At 36.1% G+C, this 20,167-nt stretch overlaps 1 long non-coding RNA gene and 1 pseudogene across 5 annotated transcripts in view; one reads left to right on the forward strand and one right to left on the reverse strand.

Annotated features, from left to right (window-relative positions):
* LOC132277324 (uncharacterized) overlaps positions 1 to 11,593 on the reverse strand; it is a 33,720-nt gene extending 22,127 nt beyond the window's left edge. For all 5 annotated transcript variants that reach the window (XR_009471011.1, XR_009471009.1, XR_009471010.1 and 2 more), the window contains exons 1-2: positions 11,349 to 11,593; positions 9,058 to 9,178 (exon numbers count right to left, since the gene is read on the reverse strand). This is a non-coding gene — a long non-coding RNA (uncharacterized LOC132277324). The remainder of the gene's footprint in view (positions 1 to 9,057; positions 9,179 to 11,348) is intronic.
* Positions 11,594 to 13,058: 1,465 nt separating this feature from the next.
* LOC132277856 (heat stress transcription factor C-1-like) lies at positions 13,059 to 14,286 on the forward strand (annotated as a pseudogene).
* The last annotated feature ends 5,881 nt before the right edge of the window (positions 14,287 to 20,167 follow it).

A 20,167-nucleotide genomic window follows, 5' to 3' on the forward strand; every position in this document is an offset into this window, starting at 1 on the left:
CTGGACCTGGGCCTATTCCTCAGTAAGCCCTGGTCACTCTTGATGGGCTTACTCCCGCTCGGCCCATATGGCAGTGTCTTTTTATGGGCTGACCCAGCTGTTCGGACTGAAGGTTGTGTTTTGCGAGTCGGACCTGGCCCATGTCATCCAGGGCCTCCTCAACTACCAAGCATTCTCACCACCTGAGAGGTTTCAAGGCTGCCGTCGGACAGAGGGCACGAGTTCAAAGTGGGTGATGGGGGTGTTGAGAGAAGGAAAGAGACTCTGCAATCATGCCTTGTTGGTTGTTCTGACAGAGAAGTGGGAAGCCTAGAAAAGACAGACGAGTTGGCTACGAAGGCATGGACAGTGACAAGTGGGGTGGGTGACTCCATTGACGGACTCAATGCTTCTATTCAGGCTACCTTCTCACATCAAGGCAAATAGGGTTTTGAAAGAGGGAAAACCAGAGTGGGCAGAGGCGTTCTTAAAGCTTGATGTATGGTCATACCGAATGAGATGGTTTGGCATTCTGAGGAAGACAAATTCTATTGTATGGTCTAAGCTCCACCTATGGTGCCATCCATAGGTCATGGCAATTGGAGATTTGTGTGGCCATTTTAAAGGCGTAAAAGCTGATGAAATGGTAGACGCGGAAAGAATAATCATTTCAGGTACGGACAGAGGGGAGATACCAGCTTTTGTGATGGTGAGGGATGGGAAGGAGTTTTATCGGGTGGCTGTGTCGGAAGAACCATGTCGGAACTGACTCGAGCAGTAGCGTCGCTCAAAGATCAAGATGAGAAATTTCTAATTCAAGAGGAGGATTGGTGGCGAGAGAGGGCCGAAGCACAGCGTGCAACGGAAGAATGCCAGAAAGTGATGTCTGAGAAGTAGACGACGAGGGACTAGAGAGGTAGGGAACGAGGGTCTTTGCAAGTGCCTGGGGCGAGCAAAAATAACGAGGCGAACAAAAAGTGACACATGGCGAGGGTCTTCTTAACAATCAAAAAGGGTGGGAGACAACTCGTGACCGATTTATTAAACAAGTTATGCGTGTTGTGTCATATTCGTGATTTCCCATTTAACAAGATACTCATGTCCTGATATGACACAAACACAACACATGCCAGCACGAAATACCACCCCTAACACTAAGTGTGGGCTCAAAAGCCAAAGGGGATGACTTTCACCAAGTAGGCTCATGAACAGCGTTTGATCGAAGGGGGGAATATGGGGGGCTTAGAATCATGAGGATTGCCATCAGAATTGGACCTAGTCATAATAGTATTCAGTCGGATAACGTGTTAACAGGGCAAAAGGTGCAAAGGTCAAATAATCAAAAGGGATTGGACCAAGCCCAAACTAAAAGCATAACCCTTAATAGAACAATATGGACATGTGCGGAGAGAGAGAAATGGCCTTCAATGAGTGGATCTCAAAGGTAGCCCAAAAGGGTCAAAACTCAAAACCCAGCTAAGTGTTCTGAAAAAACACATCTAAAGCCCCTTCACACTTCTCTCCTCTTTTTGGAAATAAACTGGGAATTAAAGGCAAGGAAGGGTCGAGTGGTAAGAGTAGCAGAGTGACAGAAGTCACAGAACAAGTATGGAAAAGGGTGGAGCCGCAAGTGGTGGCACGAGTTTACTTAGAACATGTAACAAATGTGAATATGGCTACTTTGGCTGGTTAGATGTATGGAGGGGACTGCCGGAATCAAATTGTGATGACTATAGAGGGTGATGAAGGCAGAATAATCACACTACGCGACGGAAAGGGGATGCAGTTGAGATTGAGAAGCGCAGCCATGATGGATGAACTAAGTTTATATCAAAGAATGGGAAAGTTAGGGTAGCCGAGGGGGGAAACAATGGGTATGGACACTTCTACTGAGGGTGGGTACAATGCCCATTTCATGCAAGAAACAAAGTAACATTCAAGCAAAGAGGATTAAGAAAATATGCTGATTGACCCATTTGATATCAACCAAGCCACGGTGGTGAGAGAGGAAGCTGAAGGCGACGGAAATAGGCTGTTCCAACCTTTAGCAGTCATGGGACCTGATTAGGAGGCCGAGAAGTCGTCCAATCAGGCTACGGATGAGAGGGGAGACAGTTAGTTGATGAAAAATGTTGGAGGTTAGTAAGTGTTTGGGGTTGTCCTTTGAAGGGGAAGAAGAGAGGGCAATGGAGATTTTCCACACCATTGATGAAGAGTGGGAAGTTAATAGGAGGAAAAAATAAGTATGGTGTGGGGAGAGGGAATTGTGCAACCTAATCACGTATGTGAACTATGACGGGAGGATGGAGCAGAGAGGGAGCAGGGGAGGGGAAAGACATCATCTGCATATGAAGCTTCACGTTGTGTTTTGGTATGCTCGAGGAGTAAATGACCCGAACAAGATAAAAATGGTGAAGTTGTCGTTGCGAAAGTGGGAATGCTTCGAGTTGTTTGTCTTCAAGAGCCGAAGTTGGCATCCACTTCCAAGAGGATAGTAAGGAGTCTTTTGGGTGGCTGGTTTTGTAGAGTGGGAGGCACTTGATGTTGAGGGTTTCGCACGAGGCATTTTGGCGTCATGGAATATGAGATGATTATCCAAAGTGGAAACTTGGAAGGGGAGATTTTCAGTTTCTTGCTTATTCTCATTCGAGGAGGATGGATCCTTGGGGGCTTTCTCCAAGGTTCATGGGTCGGTGGGGGATGGGGTACGGGCTCTTTTGTGGGAGGAATTACCTTTTGCTTATGGGCGGTGGAATTTCCGTGGTGTGTTTGGTAGGGGCTTCAATGTGGTTAGATTCCTTTAGAGATCTAGGAGAGGTGGACCTTAACTATGGAGTAGTTTTTGGAGTTTATCGACGCACAACAGTTGACAGATCTTACATTAAAGGGTTCCTCATTTACTTGGTCTAGTGGTAGGGAGTTCCTACATTAAACCAGTGGGATATATTTTTAATTTTGGGGCAGTGGGAGGAGAAGTTTCAGATGTTGTTCAGGTGGCATTGGCTAGACCAGTTTCAGATCACATCCCTTTATTGTAGAAAGCTTTTTAAGGAGAGAGAGAAGCATTGGTGAGAAGGGTATGAAGTAGAAGGTAGCTCGAGCTTTGTCCTTGTTAGCAAGCTTCGCCTTTTAAAAGAGGATGTTAAGGAAAGGAATAAGAAGGTGTTTGGGAAACTTGAGTAGAGGAAGAACTTAATATTGATGGAGATTGCTCCGTTTGATTATAAGGAGGGAGCGGGGGGGGGGGGGGGGGGGGTGGGTTAGATGAGTTAGAGAGGAATGTAAACTAGAGCTCAGGAAGATTGCTATTTCATAGGAGATTTCGTGGCAGGAAAAGTCTAGGAGCTTTGTGGCTCAAGGAAGGGGACCATAACACAAAAATATTTCATAGGTTGGCCAATGCCCATCGAAGGAGTAACACTATTGGAGAAATCCGAGAGAATGGACTTGTGTGGAGCAGGGAGGAGGATGTTAATATTGGAGTTTGATGTGATCCCAGTGGAGGATAGAGATGAGATAGAGAGACCATTCACGAAAGAGGAGGTGGTTTGTGCCTTGAAGAGTTGTGACAGGGATAAGGCACCGGGAGGTGGTGAGGAGAGAGGTAATGGAGGCGGTCAACTCTTTCCATGGGCATGATCGGTTAGGGGGGCGAATGACATCAAAGATATTAGACCGACTAGTTTAGTTGGCAGTGTGTACAAACTAATATCTAAAGTCCTAGCCTTACGGTTAAATGAAGTGGCGAACGGTGTAATTTCGAAGACCCAGAATGCTTTTGTTGGACGGAGGCAGATATTGGAGTCGGCTCTGATTGCCAGCAAGTGTGTGGACTCCATGCTGAGGAACAGTGTGTCGGGTGTGATGTGTAAGTGTGATGTAGAGAAGGCTTACAATGTTGGACGTTCCTGCTTCTTATGCTAGAGAGGATGGGCTTAAAAGAGAGGTGGAGGAGGTGGATTCAATTTTGCATCTCTTCAGTGAGGTTCTCAATTTTGGTGAACAAGGTCCCATCTAGATTCTTTGGTAGCTCTCGAGGGTTGTGGCTAAAGGACCCCTGTCCCCTTTGCTATTCATTTATGTCATGGAGGCATTCAGCAAGCTGATGAGAAGAGCGGTGGATCTGGATTGACTTAGATCTGGACAATATTAGAGGCTTTAGAGTATATAGGGGTGCATCTTCGCAGTTGGAGATATCTTATCTTTTGTTTGCGGACGACATAGTCGTCTTCTGTGAAGCCATTTGAGGAACTCTGGAAGTATTTTGGTGTGCTTTTCGGCTATGGCCTAAAGGTCAATCTGGAGAACAGTGTCACTATGCCTATGGGAGAGGTAGGAAAGATGAAGTCTTTTTGACTGAGATTCTGGGGTGTGCAATTGGGGCATCCCTGGTGATGTATTTGGGCTTACAATTGGGAGCTCCATCGAGGAAGGTGGCTTCGTGGGATCCACTGGATACATCGGTTCAAGAGGAAACTTGCAAGGTAGAAGAAGTAATATCTATCGAAGGGGGGTGACTAACTCTCTTGCCTTTTGAGTCTTCGAACGTACTTTCTCTCCCTCTTTCACACTCTAGCCACCATAGCTCAGAGAATGGAGACATTACAGAAGAACTTCTTCTGGGCAGTAAGGGGGACAAGTTCAATTATCATCTTTTCAATTAAAAGTATACTTGCAGGCCCATTAAAGTAGGTGGTTCGGAGATTAGAAGGTTGGACTTGTCCAACAAAACCTTGTTGGGGAAGTTGCTTTGGAGATTTGGGGTCAAGAGGCACAATTTTGGAGGGGGGTCATTAGTTGTAAGTTCGGGGAAGGGTGGTCAGTACTCCTTGGAGTTACATGCTTTGGCAGGAGTGGGGGTGTAGAAGTCATCAGGAAGGGGGTCGGGATGAATTCTCAACATATGTTAGGTTTCGAATCAATATTGGGAAGAGTATATGGGTTTGGGTGGATGATGGTGTGGAGAGAGACCATTAGTGGTGGTTTTTCCAACTCTTTTGGATTGCAGCACATAGACTTCCTACAATAGCTAAATGCTATCATCTTCATAACAAGAGGTCGATTTGGTATATACAATTCATGAGACCATTTCAAGATTGGAAGGTGGAGGACTTTGTTGAGCTCCGAAAATGTTGTATGCAATCAGTGGGGGGTGGGGGGGATGAGGAGGGTGTGGGTATAGGGGGCAGTGTTTCATTGGGGATTTGAGGTTCGCCCTTTTATAAGAGATTATTGGATATGGAGGGTTGTCTCTTATATCGCCTTTACTCTATTCTGCCAATGCCAAGCTTGCCATCAACCCCGATCACCGTTTCACATTCGTCATCCTCAGCAAATCAGCTTACGAGGTACCCCTATTTTTATTCCACCTTCATTTTCATCTGATGTTTGCACCTGAATTTTTATGGATATCTATGGAATTGCCAAAAAATTAACTGGGTCTATAAAGTTACTGACTTGTTGCATTTTTGAAACTTTGTTTTTGGAGTTATAAATAGAATGAAGATGTATATGGGTTGTAGAATTTAATTTTTTTGGATCCAGCGAGTTGTTGAGTGTTTGGAGGCAATTTTAGATAGGTATCATGAAAATTTTGTTAGAGCTTTTATGAGTTTTTCAATATTTTACTAATTTTTTGGAATTGAGTTCATGGTGCTTGGTTTCAATTGTATGAAAATCTCTAATTGTCGTAACATGATGAAGTGGTGGTATTGATGCGCTTCTACATCTCTCCCTGTTGTAGTAAAATAGACAATGGCATTGGTTATGCACACACACAAACTGTTTGACAAAAGGTCTAAGTAAAAAAATTCCAAGATTTAGTTTGCCCAAGTTTGCTTTTCTAGGTGCAAGTAACCTTTTGCTTTGATTACTTTAATTTGGCTAAGCATATATACTTTAATAAACAATCTATTGTGGTTAAATTGATTTAGCATCTTCAAAATTGAATAAGTATAAAGCTTGTTTTTGTGAGCTATCATGTACATGGTTTAAATATTAGCTGATTGGTGCATAACAGAAATATTTATCGGAGTTAAAAACAGATTAATCTTGTGGCTTACGACGCTAAATAGGTTAGACCAGTTTTGTGAAGTTCGGGCAAACTATAATCCTAGTTTTACTGACCAATGGTGTATTGCACAAAAAGAAATTTAACGTTATTTGGCTTAATATACAAAAATCTTTGATGATCAATAGTTTTAGTGTAATTATGTGTTAATATATACAGATACATAGATATAGATAAACATATACTCCGTATATATACACACACACTTAGTGAGAGAGAGAGAGGTGTTCAATGTTTGGGCATTTTGGTCACTTGAAATGGGTTCTATGGGGTTTTGTATTTTTTACTTTTTTTTTTAGTGTAATTATGTGTGTATATACACACACGTGTGTGTGTGTGTGTATACATATATATAGTTATATACTTAGTGAGAGAAGAGAGAGGGGTTCAATGGGGGTAGCAATGTCATTTTACACATAAAACAACCTTTTTGTAAGTCAACACAAAGTCAAAAGGGTAGCAATGTCATTTTACATGTCAAAAGTGCTCTGACACCACTGAAAAGTGACGTTTGGGGTGTCAATGAAAAACAGAACAAACGTTTGTAATGTTAGTGATAGCTATTTTCAAAAGGTGTCTCCATATAAAATTTGTCCAAACCTTAGGGGATGTCATTAAAATTAACCCTTATTCTCCCCCTTGTCCCCCAAAAAATGTCCACATTTCCATTTTTGGCTGTCCCAAAATAAATGTCTCCTTTGAAAAGTCAAAGTACTATTTTTTGTAACATTACTAATTTAACCTTCTTGCATTGAACTTATAAAAGTAAACAATCACATCCATGTGGACCCATTATGGATATTTTGGTAATTCATGCACTACCACTATAATAAAAAATACTAAAACTCATCCTCTTAAAAAGTTAGATTCCCGAAGAGGGACGTTTAATTTGGGACGGAGGGAGTATTTAATGTGGGTGATTATGTAAGGTCCTTTATGCATTTTCTTTTGTTAGTAGGGGAGGGCTATATGAATTCTATAAGAGTTAGATAGTGGGTCTCCATGTGGCAGCCATAAAGAGACCTTAGGACACACATACCCTACACATGAATTTATCTTGACATGTCTCAACCAAACACCTCATCACCTTGACTTGGTCCCTCACTTGCACGCGCATTAGGGGGCTGTGAAAAAAAGAGAGGAAGAGAAAGTAAAACCCCGGCCGTGATGTCTTAAGAAAGTGGGAACAAGAGAAACACGAAGAGAAGAGGGGAAGGAAAGAAAAGGAGAAAGCCTGGGATCTCCATCATCTCACCACATCATCATCACCAATTTGCATCTTCAATTTGGTAGAGTTTCTCTAACTCTAGCATCTTTCAGAGACTTTCTAAATCTTTTCCTTCTTGTTGTTCCATTTATTTTAATTTATGAGTACCAATGGTTGTTCTAAAATATGGAAAAACTTTGAGACTAGTTATTCCAATAAATTCTACTTTTAGGCATCCATACTAAACGTGCTTTTGATATATATATATATATATATATAAGATTTCATAAAAGGCGCTCAAGAGGGGAGCGCTCCCAAAAGAATACACAAGACACCAAAGGTGACTACTATAGCTTTAAGCTATCCACAAAATCCATACCCAAAGATTTACAATTGCGCGCATGAACCCAAAAAAATAAAGAATACAATATATTATATTTGAGAGACCAAACAAGTGTCTCCTCACCCTCGAAGGATCTCCTATTTCTCTCACACCACGAGCCCCACCATAAACAAAGGGGAGTGGCCCTACAAACATTCCTGGCTCGGCTCTCCACTAGACACCCTCTCCAAGCCTCAATCAACTCCATTGTGGATCTTGGGAACGCCCAAGACATGCCAAACGCAATAAAATAACATAGACGAAACGTCTCTAGCCACTAGGCAGTGCATTAGAAGGTGATTCATGGATTCCTCCGTCTTCTTACACATACAACACCAGTTAACCACAATCTGTCGTCTCCTCTTCAGATTGTCAAGGATAAGAATACTTTTGTGCCCTTATCGTGAGAGAGGCACTTGCAAATCTATGTTTTGCTATACAAAAGATATACTTTTCGAAAGTTCATCATTTGTGCATAAAACCTCTTAGAGCCTATTGTTAGAGATTCTCTATTGGGCATTGTCTCACTCCTTAAATTTTCAGGTGCTGACATCAGGGCAAGTGGTACAGATGGTACCCTAAGGCGCTACAGGACATTTGGAGCCTAGGTTCAAGGCAAGGCATGTGCTTGAGTAAAGCGAGGCGCGTGCTTGAGTAAAGCGAGGCGCGTGCTTGAGTGAAGTGAGGCACGCAATTGAAAAATTAATTTACCATTAAAGCATGTTCATATTCCATAATAAAGGCGCAAATGTTGTCAAAGGAGCAAATGGGCACACAACAGGCACCTGTGTTGTGCTTGTATGAGCTTGGAGCCTAGGAGCGCCTTAGACAACACTAGATGGTAATATACATGGACTGTAGTTACTCATTGCTGAATATTTTGTGAAGCATGCATGTATGTAACAATGTCATATAATAGCTGCTTGTAGAGCATTTTCTTTTGTTCATATGTTACCATGTTGCTATTATCTAGTGATGAAATGTAATGGGTAGAATGGACTTTGGGGTGTTACTTGCACAATGTTCAGGTAGAGAGTGCTTGGCACTCCCTTATGAGAGTTTGTACAAGTTATGCTTGCTAGTTAAGAGATGTTGCATTTCCCTTGTAAAGTTGTGCCCATCTTGTAAATAGCTTTTGACTTATCAAAAAAAAAAAAATCTTGTAAATAGCTTTTGGGGGAACCAAGATTATTAGGATGAAAGTGCATGCTAGTTATTTCTTGTCTTGGTCATTCCTACTCTATAGGAATATGTCAAATTTTGAAATGATGAAATAAAGTTTTAAAAATGAGTTTTACATGGAAATTTTCATACCATGTGCTATAAGTATAGCTTTTGGATCACACAACTTGCACTAAAATTATCGTTTGAATGAAAAGTAATGAAAAATGAGGACACATTCGACATAAACACGCTTACCTAATTCCTCAGCATCAATTGCATTACCATCTGCATCATTAGGAAAAGTACTATCCTCGACATCAGTACAGCGTCTAAGCCATCGTCGCCTGTCGCAACTTTTCATCATCATCAATTGCCACTAACAATACAAAAATTCAGTCAGCCAAAATTGACAGATGAAGATGTAATTTTCATTTAAATTTGATCTCCTAGAGGAGATCCAAATTCAGACTCAAACCAAATTTGAAGGTAAACCAAGAGTATTTGACAACAATATGAAGAAAAAAAAAATGTTAAATATGCTATATGAAGAACGTAGTAAAAAGGTCTCTACTAATAAAATAAAATAAAAGAAGAACATAGTAAAGGGCTATCTTTTTTTTTTTTTTTTTTGATAAGTAGTAAAGGGCAATCTTATTCAAACCAAATCGTCACATTGATCAAGTTGGTACCATCAATTTCTTTTTCTTTTTTTTTTTTCGGGGGAAGAGGGGGTGGATAAGTTTGGGATCATTACCATTATCCTTCCTTTTATCCCATATGAATGGTATCGATCATTTTATGTTCTCTTATTTCATTCTTTACTATTCAAATCCATTTCTCCCATTATATTTAATTTTTCAATCAAGTCTAATTATTCTATCCCATATTAGTTAGCTTAATTATTTCTCTTTCCTTCATTAAAAAGAAAACAAAAATCATTACCACTTTACAATGGCAGGCTATGAACTAAGTCTAGTTCACATTAACATCTTTTGGTGTTTATCACCAATAAAAACCTCCCACAATGAATGATTTGACAATAGAAGTTCTCCTTCATCAATATGATAAATCCCTGAAGATTCAAGTATAAAACATCTTACTTTGTCATTATTTGTGTAATAATTTTCACACTTCTAATATCAAAACATGTCCTTGTCTAATGTCTCCCCCACCCCCCACCCCATAAAATAAAATATAAATAAATAAACACAGTCCAATTTTCATCGATCCGAGGGGAGCATTCCTTATCTAATTGAATAACTATTGATTAAATAATGGTCAACTGATTCTTAAGTATGGACCTTTTGCCTATTTCGTGGTGTTGTCTAAAACTCCATCAAAATATCATCTATTCTGACCTACATTCTTCATCACATTTCCAAGAAATTGGAAAGAAAGCAAAGTGACTAAACTCCAGCATACAATCAAATCTATAAATTCCAATTATTCTACCACGCAAAAGGTCTTGACACTTGCTAGTTGCTGGACATCATATTCACATGACAAAAAAGAACCAAGGTGATTCACATCCAACTTCCTTGCAATAATTGAGCTACAATAGAGATGCCACAGTAGATTCAATATACATTAGAATAAAGCAAATATAAATTGTTCCCTGCAAAAGGCCCTGAATTTACATCATGACTAGCACAGCCAATCAGAATTTCCATGTTAAATTGTCCACTTCCTACATAAGTATAACAACAGTTTTGTATCAGTTTAGTTCATAACAAACACAATTTGATGTTTAAATTACGGAGGCAGAAATTGTCAGCAGCACTAAGAAAGGTGTTTGCAGCATGAATGTTTCTTTTGATATAACTTGGGATCAAATGCACAAATCCTTATAGCCGCTACCATTCAGCAATGATTATAATTTCCCCTAAATAATATACCAGCAAATTTTACTGAACACCTCAACCTGCATTCTTTTTGGCCTTATTATTGTCCTCACAGTACCTCCAACTCAAAACATGTCCCTACTTCATGAATTCATTCTCTTATGTTGCACATGATCAACAAATTTTAGATCACCCACAGTTATCCAGCTATTCTTAATTGGTGTCACCTTTAATTTCTAATAGATTCATGCATTCCAATTCTATACTACACCCATACATATGTATGTGTGTGTGTGTGTGTGTGTGTGTGTGTTGCCGCTCATCTATTTACTAGTTACATGGCGCATGAAAAAGACTCGTTTTTTTTGTGGTGGTTGTGGGTGTGGTATTATGAGCATTTTTTTTTTGTTTTGATCATTGTAATCTTTCTTTTTTTTGTTCTTATAATTGTTATTGCAAAATGAAATAGGTAGACTAGAAATCTTATTGTTTTGGTACTTACTAAAACATCTTTATATTTTGCATAACCTCAAAAATGTAATGTTAGCATTATCCTATTCTGTATATGAGTACAACTTTATATTTTTTGTTTTTGACATAAATGAGCACAGCAAATCGCAGTTACTTTCATTTTTCACGGAAATGAAAATCACAGGCGTTACAAAACAAGGCCTTAATATCTGATTGTACAAAAGTAATACTTACTAGGTCGCACGGGTAATCATCCGGTTTCAGAGGCTTATTGTCCACCTCTTCCTCTTCCTTTTCCTCTTCTCTTTCCTCGGAATTGGTAGCCCAAAACGAATATGTAACTCAGAATTGGGATAGGAAGGAGCGAAGGTGCAGAGGGAACGAACCGCCATTCGAGAGGCGAGCTTCGAGCAGGTTTTGGCGAGAGCTCTTGATGCCATTATTGCAATCTCTAGGGTTTCCACGTGTGTGAGACAGAGAGGGCGGGGGGGGGGGGGGGGGGGGGGGAGGGGAGTATGAAATCTATCGCAGCTGTGTGATCGGGCTCCTCTTCGTTGCTAAGAACCGTTGATTTACGCCGCTCTTCGAACGGCGAAGATCGCGCCACCTCAGCAATTGAGGAGCCCAGCCTTTTACATTTTTTTTATAAGAAAAAAAAAAAAAAAAAATAGATAATTTAATAAATGGTAACTATTGGGACACAAATTTAAATGAAAATGCCAATCAACTTAACAAAATGTAATTACAAATGCTATAATTTATACAAAGTAATTTAGCATATGACAAGTACTTATACATTTAGGATATAATTTAATAAATTATTTATTCTTTAAAACAATCATTTTAGAGCTTTGCCTTTACGTCATAGGTTGTCTAATTTTGTTGATTCTCTCGAAGATCTTATGTTTGGCACAGTCTCAATGTTGTTATTTAGTTCAATACTATTCTTACTTAAGAGTCCATTAATTATAAAATAATAACTATTATCTATCTAAAATAAAATATATAAAAAATGTATTATATACTTAAAATAATTGGTCACATTTAATTAAATAAATCTAAAAAAAAAAAAATTAAAGTATAATGTATTATATCCCCTTTTTTTTTTCTTTTCTTTTCTTTTTTTTGTAAACTCTCTTATTGACTTTGGTTAAATAGAATGACGGAAAATGATATAAAATATGAAAATTGGACATATCTAACGATTTTATGTGATTGAAATGTCGTGTATCACGATTATAGAATAAGTTAACCAATTATGCAGCTTTACTTAACGCACTCTTGAACTCATATTAGTTGCAGTTCTTAGAACTGGTACAAATTTTACTAATGCAAAGTCCACTCTCATTGTCCACATCGTTTAGGTTCTGTTTTGTTTGCTTCCCTATTTCTTATCTTTTCGGTTCTGTTTTGTTTGCTTCCCTATTTCTTATCTTTTCGTGTTATACATGATAACTAAATTAGAGACAACAATTTCATTCAAGAGGAAGTCACAAGTATTCTGTCACAACCAACAATGCTTCCACTGTGTTCCCAAGCTATTTTCACATGCATGTTTTTTTCTTTCTTTTATGTGACAAACACTTCTCATTTGAGGTTTTCCTTTTCTTTTCTTTTCTTTTTTTATTTATTTTTTTGTGTGGGTTATAATGTCCTATGCGACGGTCGGTGAAAAATAATAGGAGTGAAAAAAATGTATCATCAATTAATTTAAAGTGTGTGCAAGGACGGACCTCACTGATTTTTTATTTTTACCTATTTCCCGAGAAATTACCATTCATCTACAAAGACAATTTTTGATTAATAATTAATATTATAAAGTTGTAAAAATGTCTGGAATAAACAATCCCAATGTATAAAGTGTGTTCCCACTAATAATTTTAGATTTAATCTCTCTCTCTCTCTCTCTCTCGTTTAAGTTTTGCCCCTCGATGCTTTTGCTCGATGAGTATAATTATAAATGTAGTGGAAGTTTATTTTATTTTTATTTTTATTTATTTTTTTACTTGTTAAAGTAGTTTGAATTTTATTACTCGTATATATTTTTTTAAAAGTTGCTCTCCCTCATATAATTTTTTGAGCTCGTACCTGAGTGTGTCAACTAATACTGTTGGCTAAAGGACGAAATTGCCCTTTCCTGTTTTGTTTCAATTTTCAACTCTCTTTCTTTCGCGGGAAATGTACTCTCCTCTCCTGACTTTCCGGGAAAAAAAAATGTCCTCTCCTGCATCTGTGACCAGGCTTTATTTACATCTCAGTGGACACTTTGAATAGTTTATTGGGAAAATTCTACTCTAGTCTTACTTTTCAATCATAAAGATAAACAAGTCTTAAAAAAATTTATAGAACAAAGAAGTCCTAATTTACATAAATATTTCTAATCAAATTCTAAATTAAATAGAATCCCTATTTTACCTTTTCCATATTCCCCTCACTCTCAACAATACATACAACTGAATCCATCCATCTATCATCTATCTATCTACAAAATACAAAAAGCACAAAGCGGAGTTTGTCGAGCCACACAATGGGGATGGAACCCAACACCCCTAATCGCACTGTTCATTATGAAAACTTATCAGATGGTCAGCGATCCCATGACCGACGGCCTCATCACATGGGTCTAGCCAACAACAGCTTCATCGTCATCGACCCCTTAGATTTCTCTCACAGAATTCTACCTATCCACTTCAAACACAACAATTTCTCCAGCTTCGTTCGTCACCTCAACACATGTATATATAAGTAATCTCATACACACACATATATAAATATTTATATGTAATCATAATGTTTAATTATGTAATTTGAATTGCGTACGATTGATTATGTATCAGGGGTTTAAAAAGGTGAATCCAGATAGATGGGAGTTTGCGAATGAGTGGTTTCAGCGTGGGCAAAAGCAAAATTACTAAAGAATATTGTGAGGAAAAAACATATTTAGAGCAAGAGCTTGAAGGCATGAACAAGAGGTTAGAGGCAACGGAGAGGCGCCCACAACAAATGATGGAGTTTCTCTATAAAGTTGTTGAAGACCCAGAGATTTTGCCCCGTATGATGCTCGAGAAACAGAGGACTACAAAATTGACCGAGAAGAAGAGACGTCTCGTGATATCCCCTCTTGCGCCGGACAATTGCTCAAGGGAGAAAGGGAATTGAGAGCGGGAAAATGAAAAGGGTAATATAGGAATTCTATTTAGTTTAGGATTTGATTGGAAAGACCGAAAAGATTTATGTAAAGTAGGGATTTTTTGTCCTATAAATTTTTTTTAGACTTCTTTGTCTTTAGGGTTGAAAGGTAGGAATAGAGTGAAATTTTATATATTCATAAAATATTCAAATATATGTAACCGGCTAGTCAATCACTTAGTATGCTGCTCTTGCTAGGGTATTTTGGCTAGGGTACTCTTGTTAGACCAAGCTTCATTTTTTTGGCCAAATTTTAATCATCTCTTTGAAAAGTTAATATTACAAGCTAATAGTTTCTTTTGAGTTTTTGGAGGGTTAATTTTTAAAATTATGCAAGAATAAATGCATTTAAAAAGAAGTTGAAATCTTTTTTTAACTTTCACCTTTTATTTTCTTTTGTTCGGTTGGCGAATTAGTGAGAAAAAGTAAAGGTTTCTCTCACACCGTTGATCCAATGTACAATATACAATCACCTTATTGTCATTGTAGTAGACATAAGGTATTCAATAAGAAAATCTTTGGCCCATTCTAACTTCATTTAGATGCCAGTCATCTCAGTTTCATAGGCATATGATTTGTATATTTCTTTGGTTACAAAAAATACCCATTCCGCCCCCGGGGGCTTGGATGAGATGGAGAGGTCCTTGGCTTGGCTACCACTGGCTCAGGTTCAAGTCTTCCTCCCTCCTTTATATCCTCGACTGAAATTATTGTTAAGGTGTGGGGTCGTCGACAACATTCTCGGTTTGTAGTCTGGGGTGGGGTGGGTTCCGAAGGGGATGCCAGCCAAAAAAAAAAAAATCTCATTCCCTTTGTATAGGCATCCCCCTCCTTCCTTCAATGGTTAGGATTTTCTCTCAAGAAGAATACTTTAAAATACCAAGCATTTCCTTCTAGGTTCTTCTCTCTAGAAGAATACTCTAAAATACCCCAGATATTTAGTTCATATACTATTCTTACTTAAGAGTCCATTAATTATAAAATAATAACTATTATCTATCTAATATAATATATATATATATATATATATATATATATAATGTATTATATACTTAAAAGAATTCGTCACATTTAATTAAATAAATTTAAAAATAAATTAAAGTATAACCTATTATATCCTTTTTCTTTTTTGTTATTTTAAACTCTCTTCTTGATTTTGGTTAAATAGAATAAAGGAAAATGATATAGAGTATTAAAGTTGGACATATCTAACGGTTTTACATGAATAGAATGTCGTGTATCACGACTATAGAATAAATTAATCAATTGTGGAGCTTTACTTAATACACTCTTGAACTCATATTTGTTGCGGTCTTCGAACTGGTATAAATTTTACTGATGCAAAGTCCACTCTCATTGTCCACGTCTTTTAGGTTCTGTAGTTCTCTTTTGTTTGCTTCCCTATTTATTTTCTTTTCTTGTTATACATGATAACCAAATTAGAGACAATGATTTCATTTAGGAGGAAGTCACAACTCTGTCACAACCAACAATGCTTCTACTGTGCCCCCAAGCTATTTTCACATACATGTTTTGTTCTTTCTTTTACGTGACAGACGCTTCTCATTTTATTTTATTTATTTATTTTTTGTGTGGGTTCTAATCTTCTATGCTTCCTAATCTTATAGTCAATTAATTAAGTAATTTCTAATAATGATTACCAAAAAAATATATATATATATATATATATATACACGTCTAATTATATTTTTCTGCTGATCATATTGACATTCAAAGTTAATCATGCATCAAATTTTAGCTCCAGATTGAGTGTGGTCCAGATCAAGCTAGTGGTATACTGATATCTCTTTTCAAAAGTTGAATCTTTAATGAGTTGGATGTGCTTAGACTTACTTTTAGTTATGATACAACATCAAACTATATTTATAAAAATAGAAGACGATGTCATCATAATATTATAAAAAATCGAACATGTCCATGACATTATGCTTTATAGTAAAAATCAGAAGATAAATTATGGGGACCGGGTGGAAATTGCAAGTTTGGTTTGGAATGGTATACAAAATGACTTGTCCAATGTATGTCACAACTAGTTAAAGTGGTGGGCTTGGCATGGGACCTCAGGCATGCTTGAGGACATTTTTAATGAATTGGATTGTCCAGTCAAAGGATGCATTGATCACTCAAAGATACTCTTTTTTTTACCGTCTAATTTTTTAATTTTTTTTACTGTCCAATTTACGGTGAAAACAAATAGGAGTGTAAAAAAAAATATATTACATAATAAATAAATAATTTCCTTCCAAAAATATATGATTTCTTTTTTCTAGGAAAATAAGGTTTAGAAGTACAACTATCACTTTTGCTCATCCACAATTACAATAATAATAATTGTAGTCGAACGAAATTATCAATGAACGTTAATATTTTTATTTATTTTAGATATTAAGGTAGTTTGGATTCTGTTCTCCCTCACATAATTTTTTGAGTGTGTGGTAATTATTTAATTGAAATTTAAAAGTTTCACGTCTTATTATATATGGAGCTTCCGGCTTAAGTTGTAAGCCAAAGTCCAAGCTTTGTTGTTAATTTTTGACTTTCATAAAAGCACTTTTTGGAACGTGATAAACACAATACGCGTTTTAAAATTGCATTCTAACAGAAACGTGTCATATAATAAAATATCACATTTTCTTTCTATAGACTTGCATTCCAGCTACTACTGCTTTTCTTTAAGAAGAAAATGACAATTAAAATCATGCAATTATCATTCAAAGGTAATTCATACACTACAGAATTTATATCAAGAATAAAATGTATTTTTTAATCACATTTTTTTAAAGCTAATTGTATCATATAATTTATTGAAAAAAAAAAATTCAAAAGTACAAAGGTAAAATGCTTGGAAGTTAAGTTAATGAGAGTTTGATACACAATATTTTACATACATATATGACACAAAATGAGCCATATCAACAAATTAAAATAAAATAAAATAAAGGTTATAAAAGTAATTGTTTCAACCCTTTTTATTATCGTTTATAGACTTGTGTTAACGTTTACATGTCAGATTCTCATAACTTAATTATAATAATAATAATGTATGTTAATTTATATTTTAACTTTTGAGAGGACATGGTCCTTTTGCACTTCTCATGTTAATTAAAAAATGTTCTAATAATTGATCTAGTAGTATTTTCTAGATTTTGGAAATAGAATGTAGAGAATTCGAGTTGTCATATGAGCAATGTTAATTTTTGTTCAAATTTTTTATTTATTTTTAAATGAAAGACTTTTGAGAATTTAAAATTTTTTTTATGAAAGATCCTAAACTTTAGGATAATTGTAAAGTGTGTGGATATTTCTAAATACAATTTAAAGAGTAATAGAATAGTGTAATATCACATTCCTTGCAAAAGCAATTAAAATATGAAAAATGATTTTCAAAACAAAATTGTAGACTCCCTTTCACATTAAAGTATTAAAAGATTAAAGAATGTTAATCAAAATTTACACCCTTGAAAGTTGAAACAATATATTATTTAATAAAATTTAAAAGGTTCCGAGTGGCAAGCCCTCATTGGTGTGCACGACCGAGTCAATTGCAATCTCAGTCAACTCAAAACCATTCGTAGATTCAACACTCTTCATGCACACGCAGGCTTATATATCCACCAATTTAATAATCCTAGGTCTGAACGGAATTGATTGCTTGACGTCTTCTTCGCGCCTGAAAACAGGTGGGCCATCGTACGGCGTACCTTGCCAATGGGAAGCTACCACGTGGACATTGCAACAACTGCACGGCATGACCGTCGGATATTAAATCGTAGACTTTTTTGTTCTCTTTTTTTTTTAATTAGTTAATTCGTCTCTCCTTCTTACCAGTTTATTGTGTGGACCTTTTCAATTCAAAATCACCTAACACTACTTGCTCCTTTTAGTCCAACTTCCTGACAAGTCTGACTAGTGTATAAATGTGGTTTTATGTTAAAGTTACGATTTTGTCCTTTTTTTCCATCAAACGTGATTTGTGATTTTGTCACTTGATGTGTGCTTGATTAGAGTTCCAATTTTAAACAATCAAGTCCAGTTTGTACTTCTCTTATTTTGACCATGTTTGGTGATCTCCAAATTGTACCTTTGTTTTGGTTAATGCTACCACTATCCATCTGGGGGGGAAAAAAATTTGTGGTTTCATGTAAATGAATTTTATCACCAAGTGTATCTGACAATAACTTAACGGTTAGTGCTCATATGCATCTTTTAATAAATATTTTAATTTGATAATGAACAAATAGAGTTCATGACTTGTATCATGAAATGACTTTTTTAGTAACCTATTCTAAATATAAATACTTATTGAAAGTCTAGTCTTTAATAGAATATCGATTTTAGCATAAAATGGACCAAGGGAGTGTGTAGGTCTTGTCATACTTTTAACTAATTTTAACGACTTTTCACATTTTAATTGTCTCATTGAAAATTCAAACTTAAAATTAAAGCTAATAGCAAAATATCAATTAACCCATTAATCACAATAACCATTCAATTAAAAGTAAATTAAAGGAGATTAAAGCATGCATGGACATTGTGGGATCTAATCCAATCAAATCAAATCTGTTATTAAAAGATGCAAAATGATATTTGATAAACTAAATTATGAGACGTACTTATTTTATTTGATTCATTTATGTAACAAATAAGGGAATAGGGTCCTCCACTTACTTGTATTATGTATAAATAATCAATAAAAAATATTTAGTTAGATAATTCACTGAAACAAATCGGTGTAAGTATCGCTACTCTTAAAAGATATGTTACAGCCAAATTAAAAATTAAGCTCTTAACACGAGAGTGCACAAGTTGATCTACTATGATAAGATATGCATGAGAGAAGATATTTCGTGTGTCCAATATACAAGGTCATTGGTATGTTAGACCAATGGAAGTACACTATTTCATAAAATTGGTCCCACCTATTTTTTAAAACTACTTTCAAATAATTATTATAATTATTTTTATTAGTTAGACATACTACTCAATGGCATAGATCTAGTTTCTATATCCACAAACTTCACTCATTATTTCAATAGCAATTCCAATTTTGAAACTAGTATTCTAATTCAATTTTGACTGATGTTATGTTTGAGAGTACATAATTAACTGTTTAGATTTGAAATTAGAAGAAATTTAATTAAGACTTTGAATTAAATTTCCTCCACTCTTAAATCTTAAGCACAATACTCCTTAATTATTTTTATATTGGAATTGAACTCCTCAAATTAGCATCATGATGTCAACACACAAATATAACAATCCCAATTTGCAATTGATGAATGCTTAAAAGAAAAATATATATGTATGCCCTCAATTTTGCTTAAATCCCTTAAACTTGTGTGTCTATCTATATATTCTATTTCTATAAGGATTTGTGACATAAGAGGGTGTTTATTAACAAATAAAAGTTATAATAATATGATTTTAATGTCTTAATTTTAGTAATAAAAAAAAAACGACCCTTATTGAATGCCTTGATCGATCAAGATTGATCGGAAATCCTATAGCCTTCCAGATCAAAGTGCTTAAAAATGCAATATTTAATTTTTTTTTAAAGCAAAGTAGTTTCCATAACACTTTAAAAAAAAGAAAAAAGAAGTAGTACTCTCCAAATCAAATGGCCAAATTTAGAACTATAGTGTGAGTGCGTATAGTAATATCGATTTATTTTATTTTATTTATGTTACACAATTTTTTTAAATATTATTTTCTTTCTATACTTGTATACGATATATTTAATTATGTTACTTTTACGCTCCCATTCTTGTACTTGGTCCGTTTTTTATTTTGATTGGGATTTCGATCTCAATCCCGATTCCCCTCTAGCTCTTACTGTGTCTGAT

The sequence above is a fragment of the Cornus florida genome, unplaced genomic scaffold, assembly GCF_030987335.1.
Source record: "Cornus florida cultivar Cherokee Brave unplaced genomic scaffold, ASM3098733v1 CherokeeBrave_3.0.0_Hap2_Chr10, whole genome shotgun sequence".
Lineage (NCBI taxonomy): Eukaryota > Viridiplantae > Streptophyta > Magnoliopsida > Cornales > Cornaceae > Cornus > Cornus florida.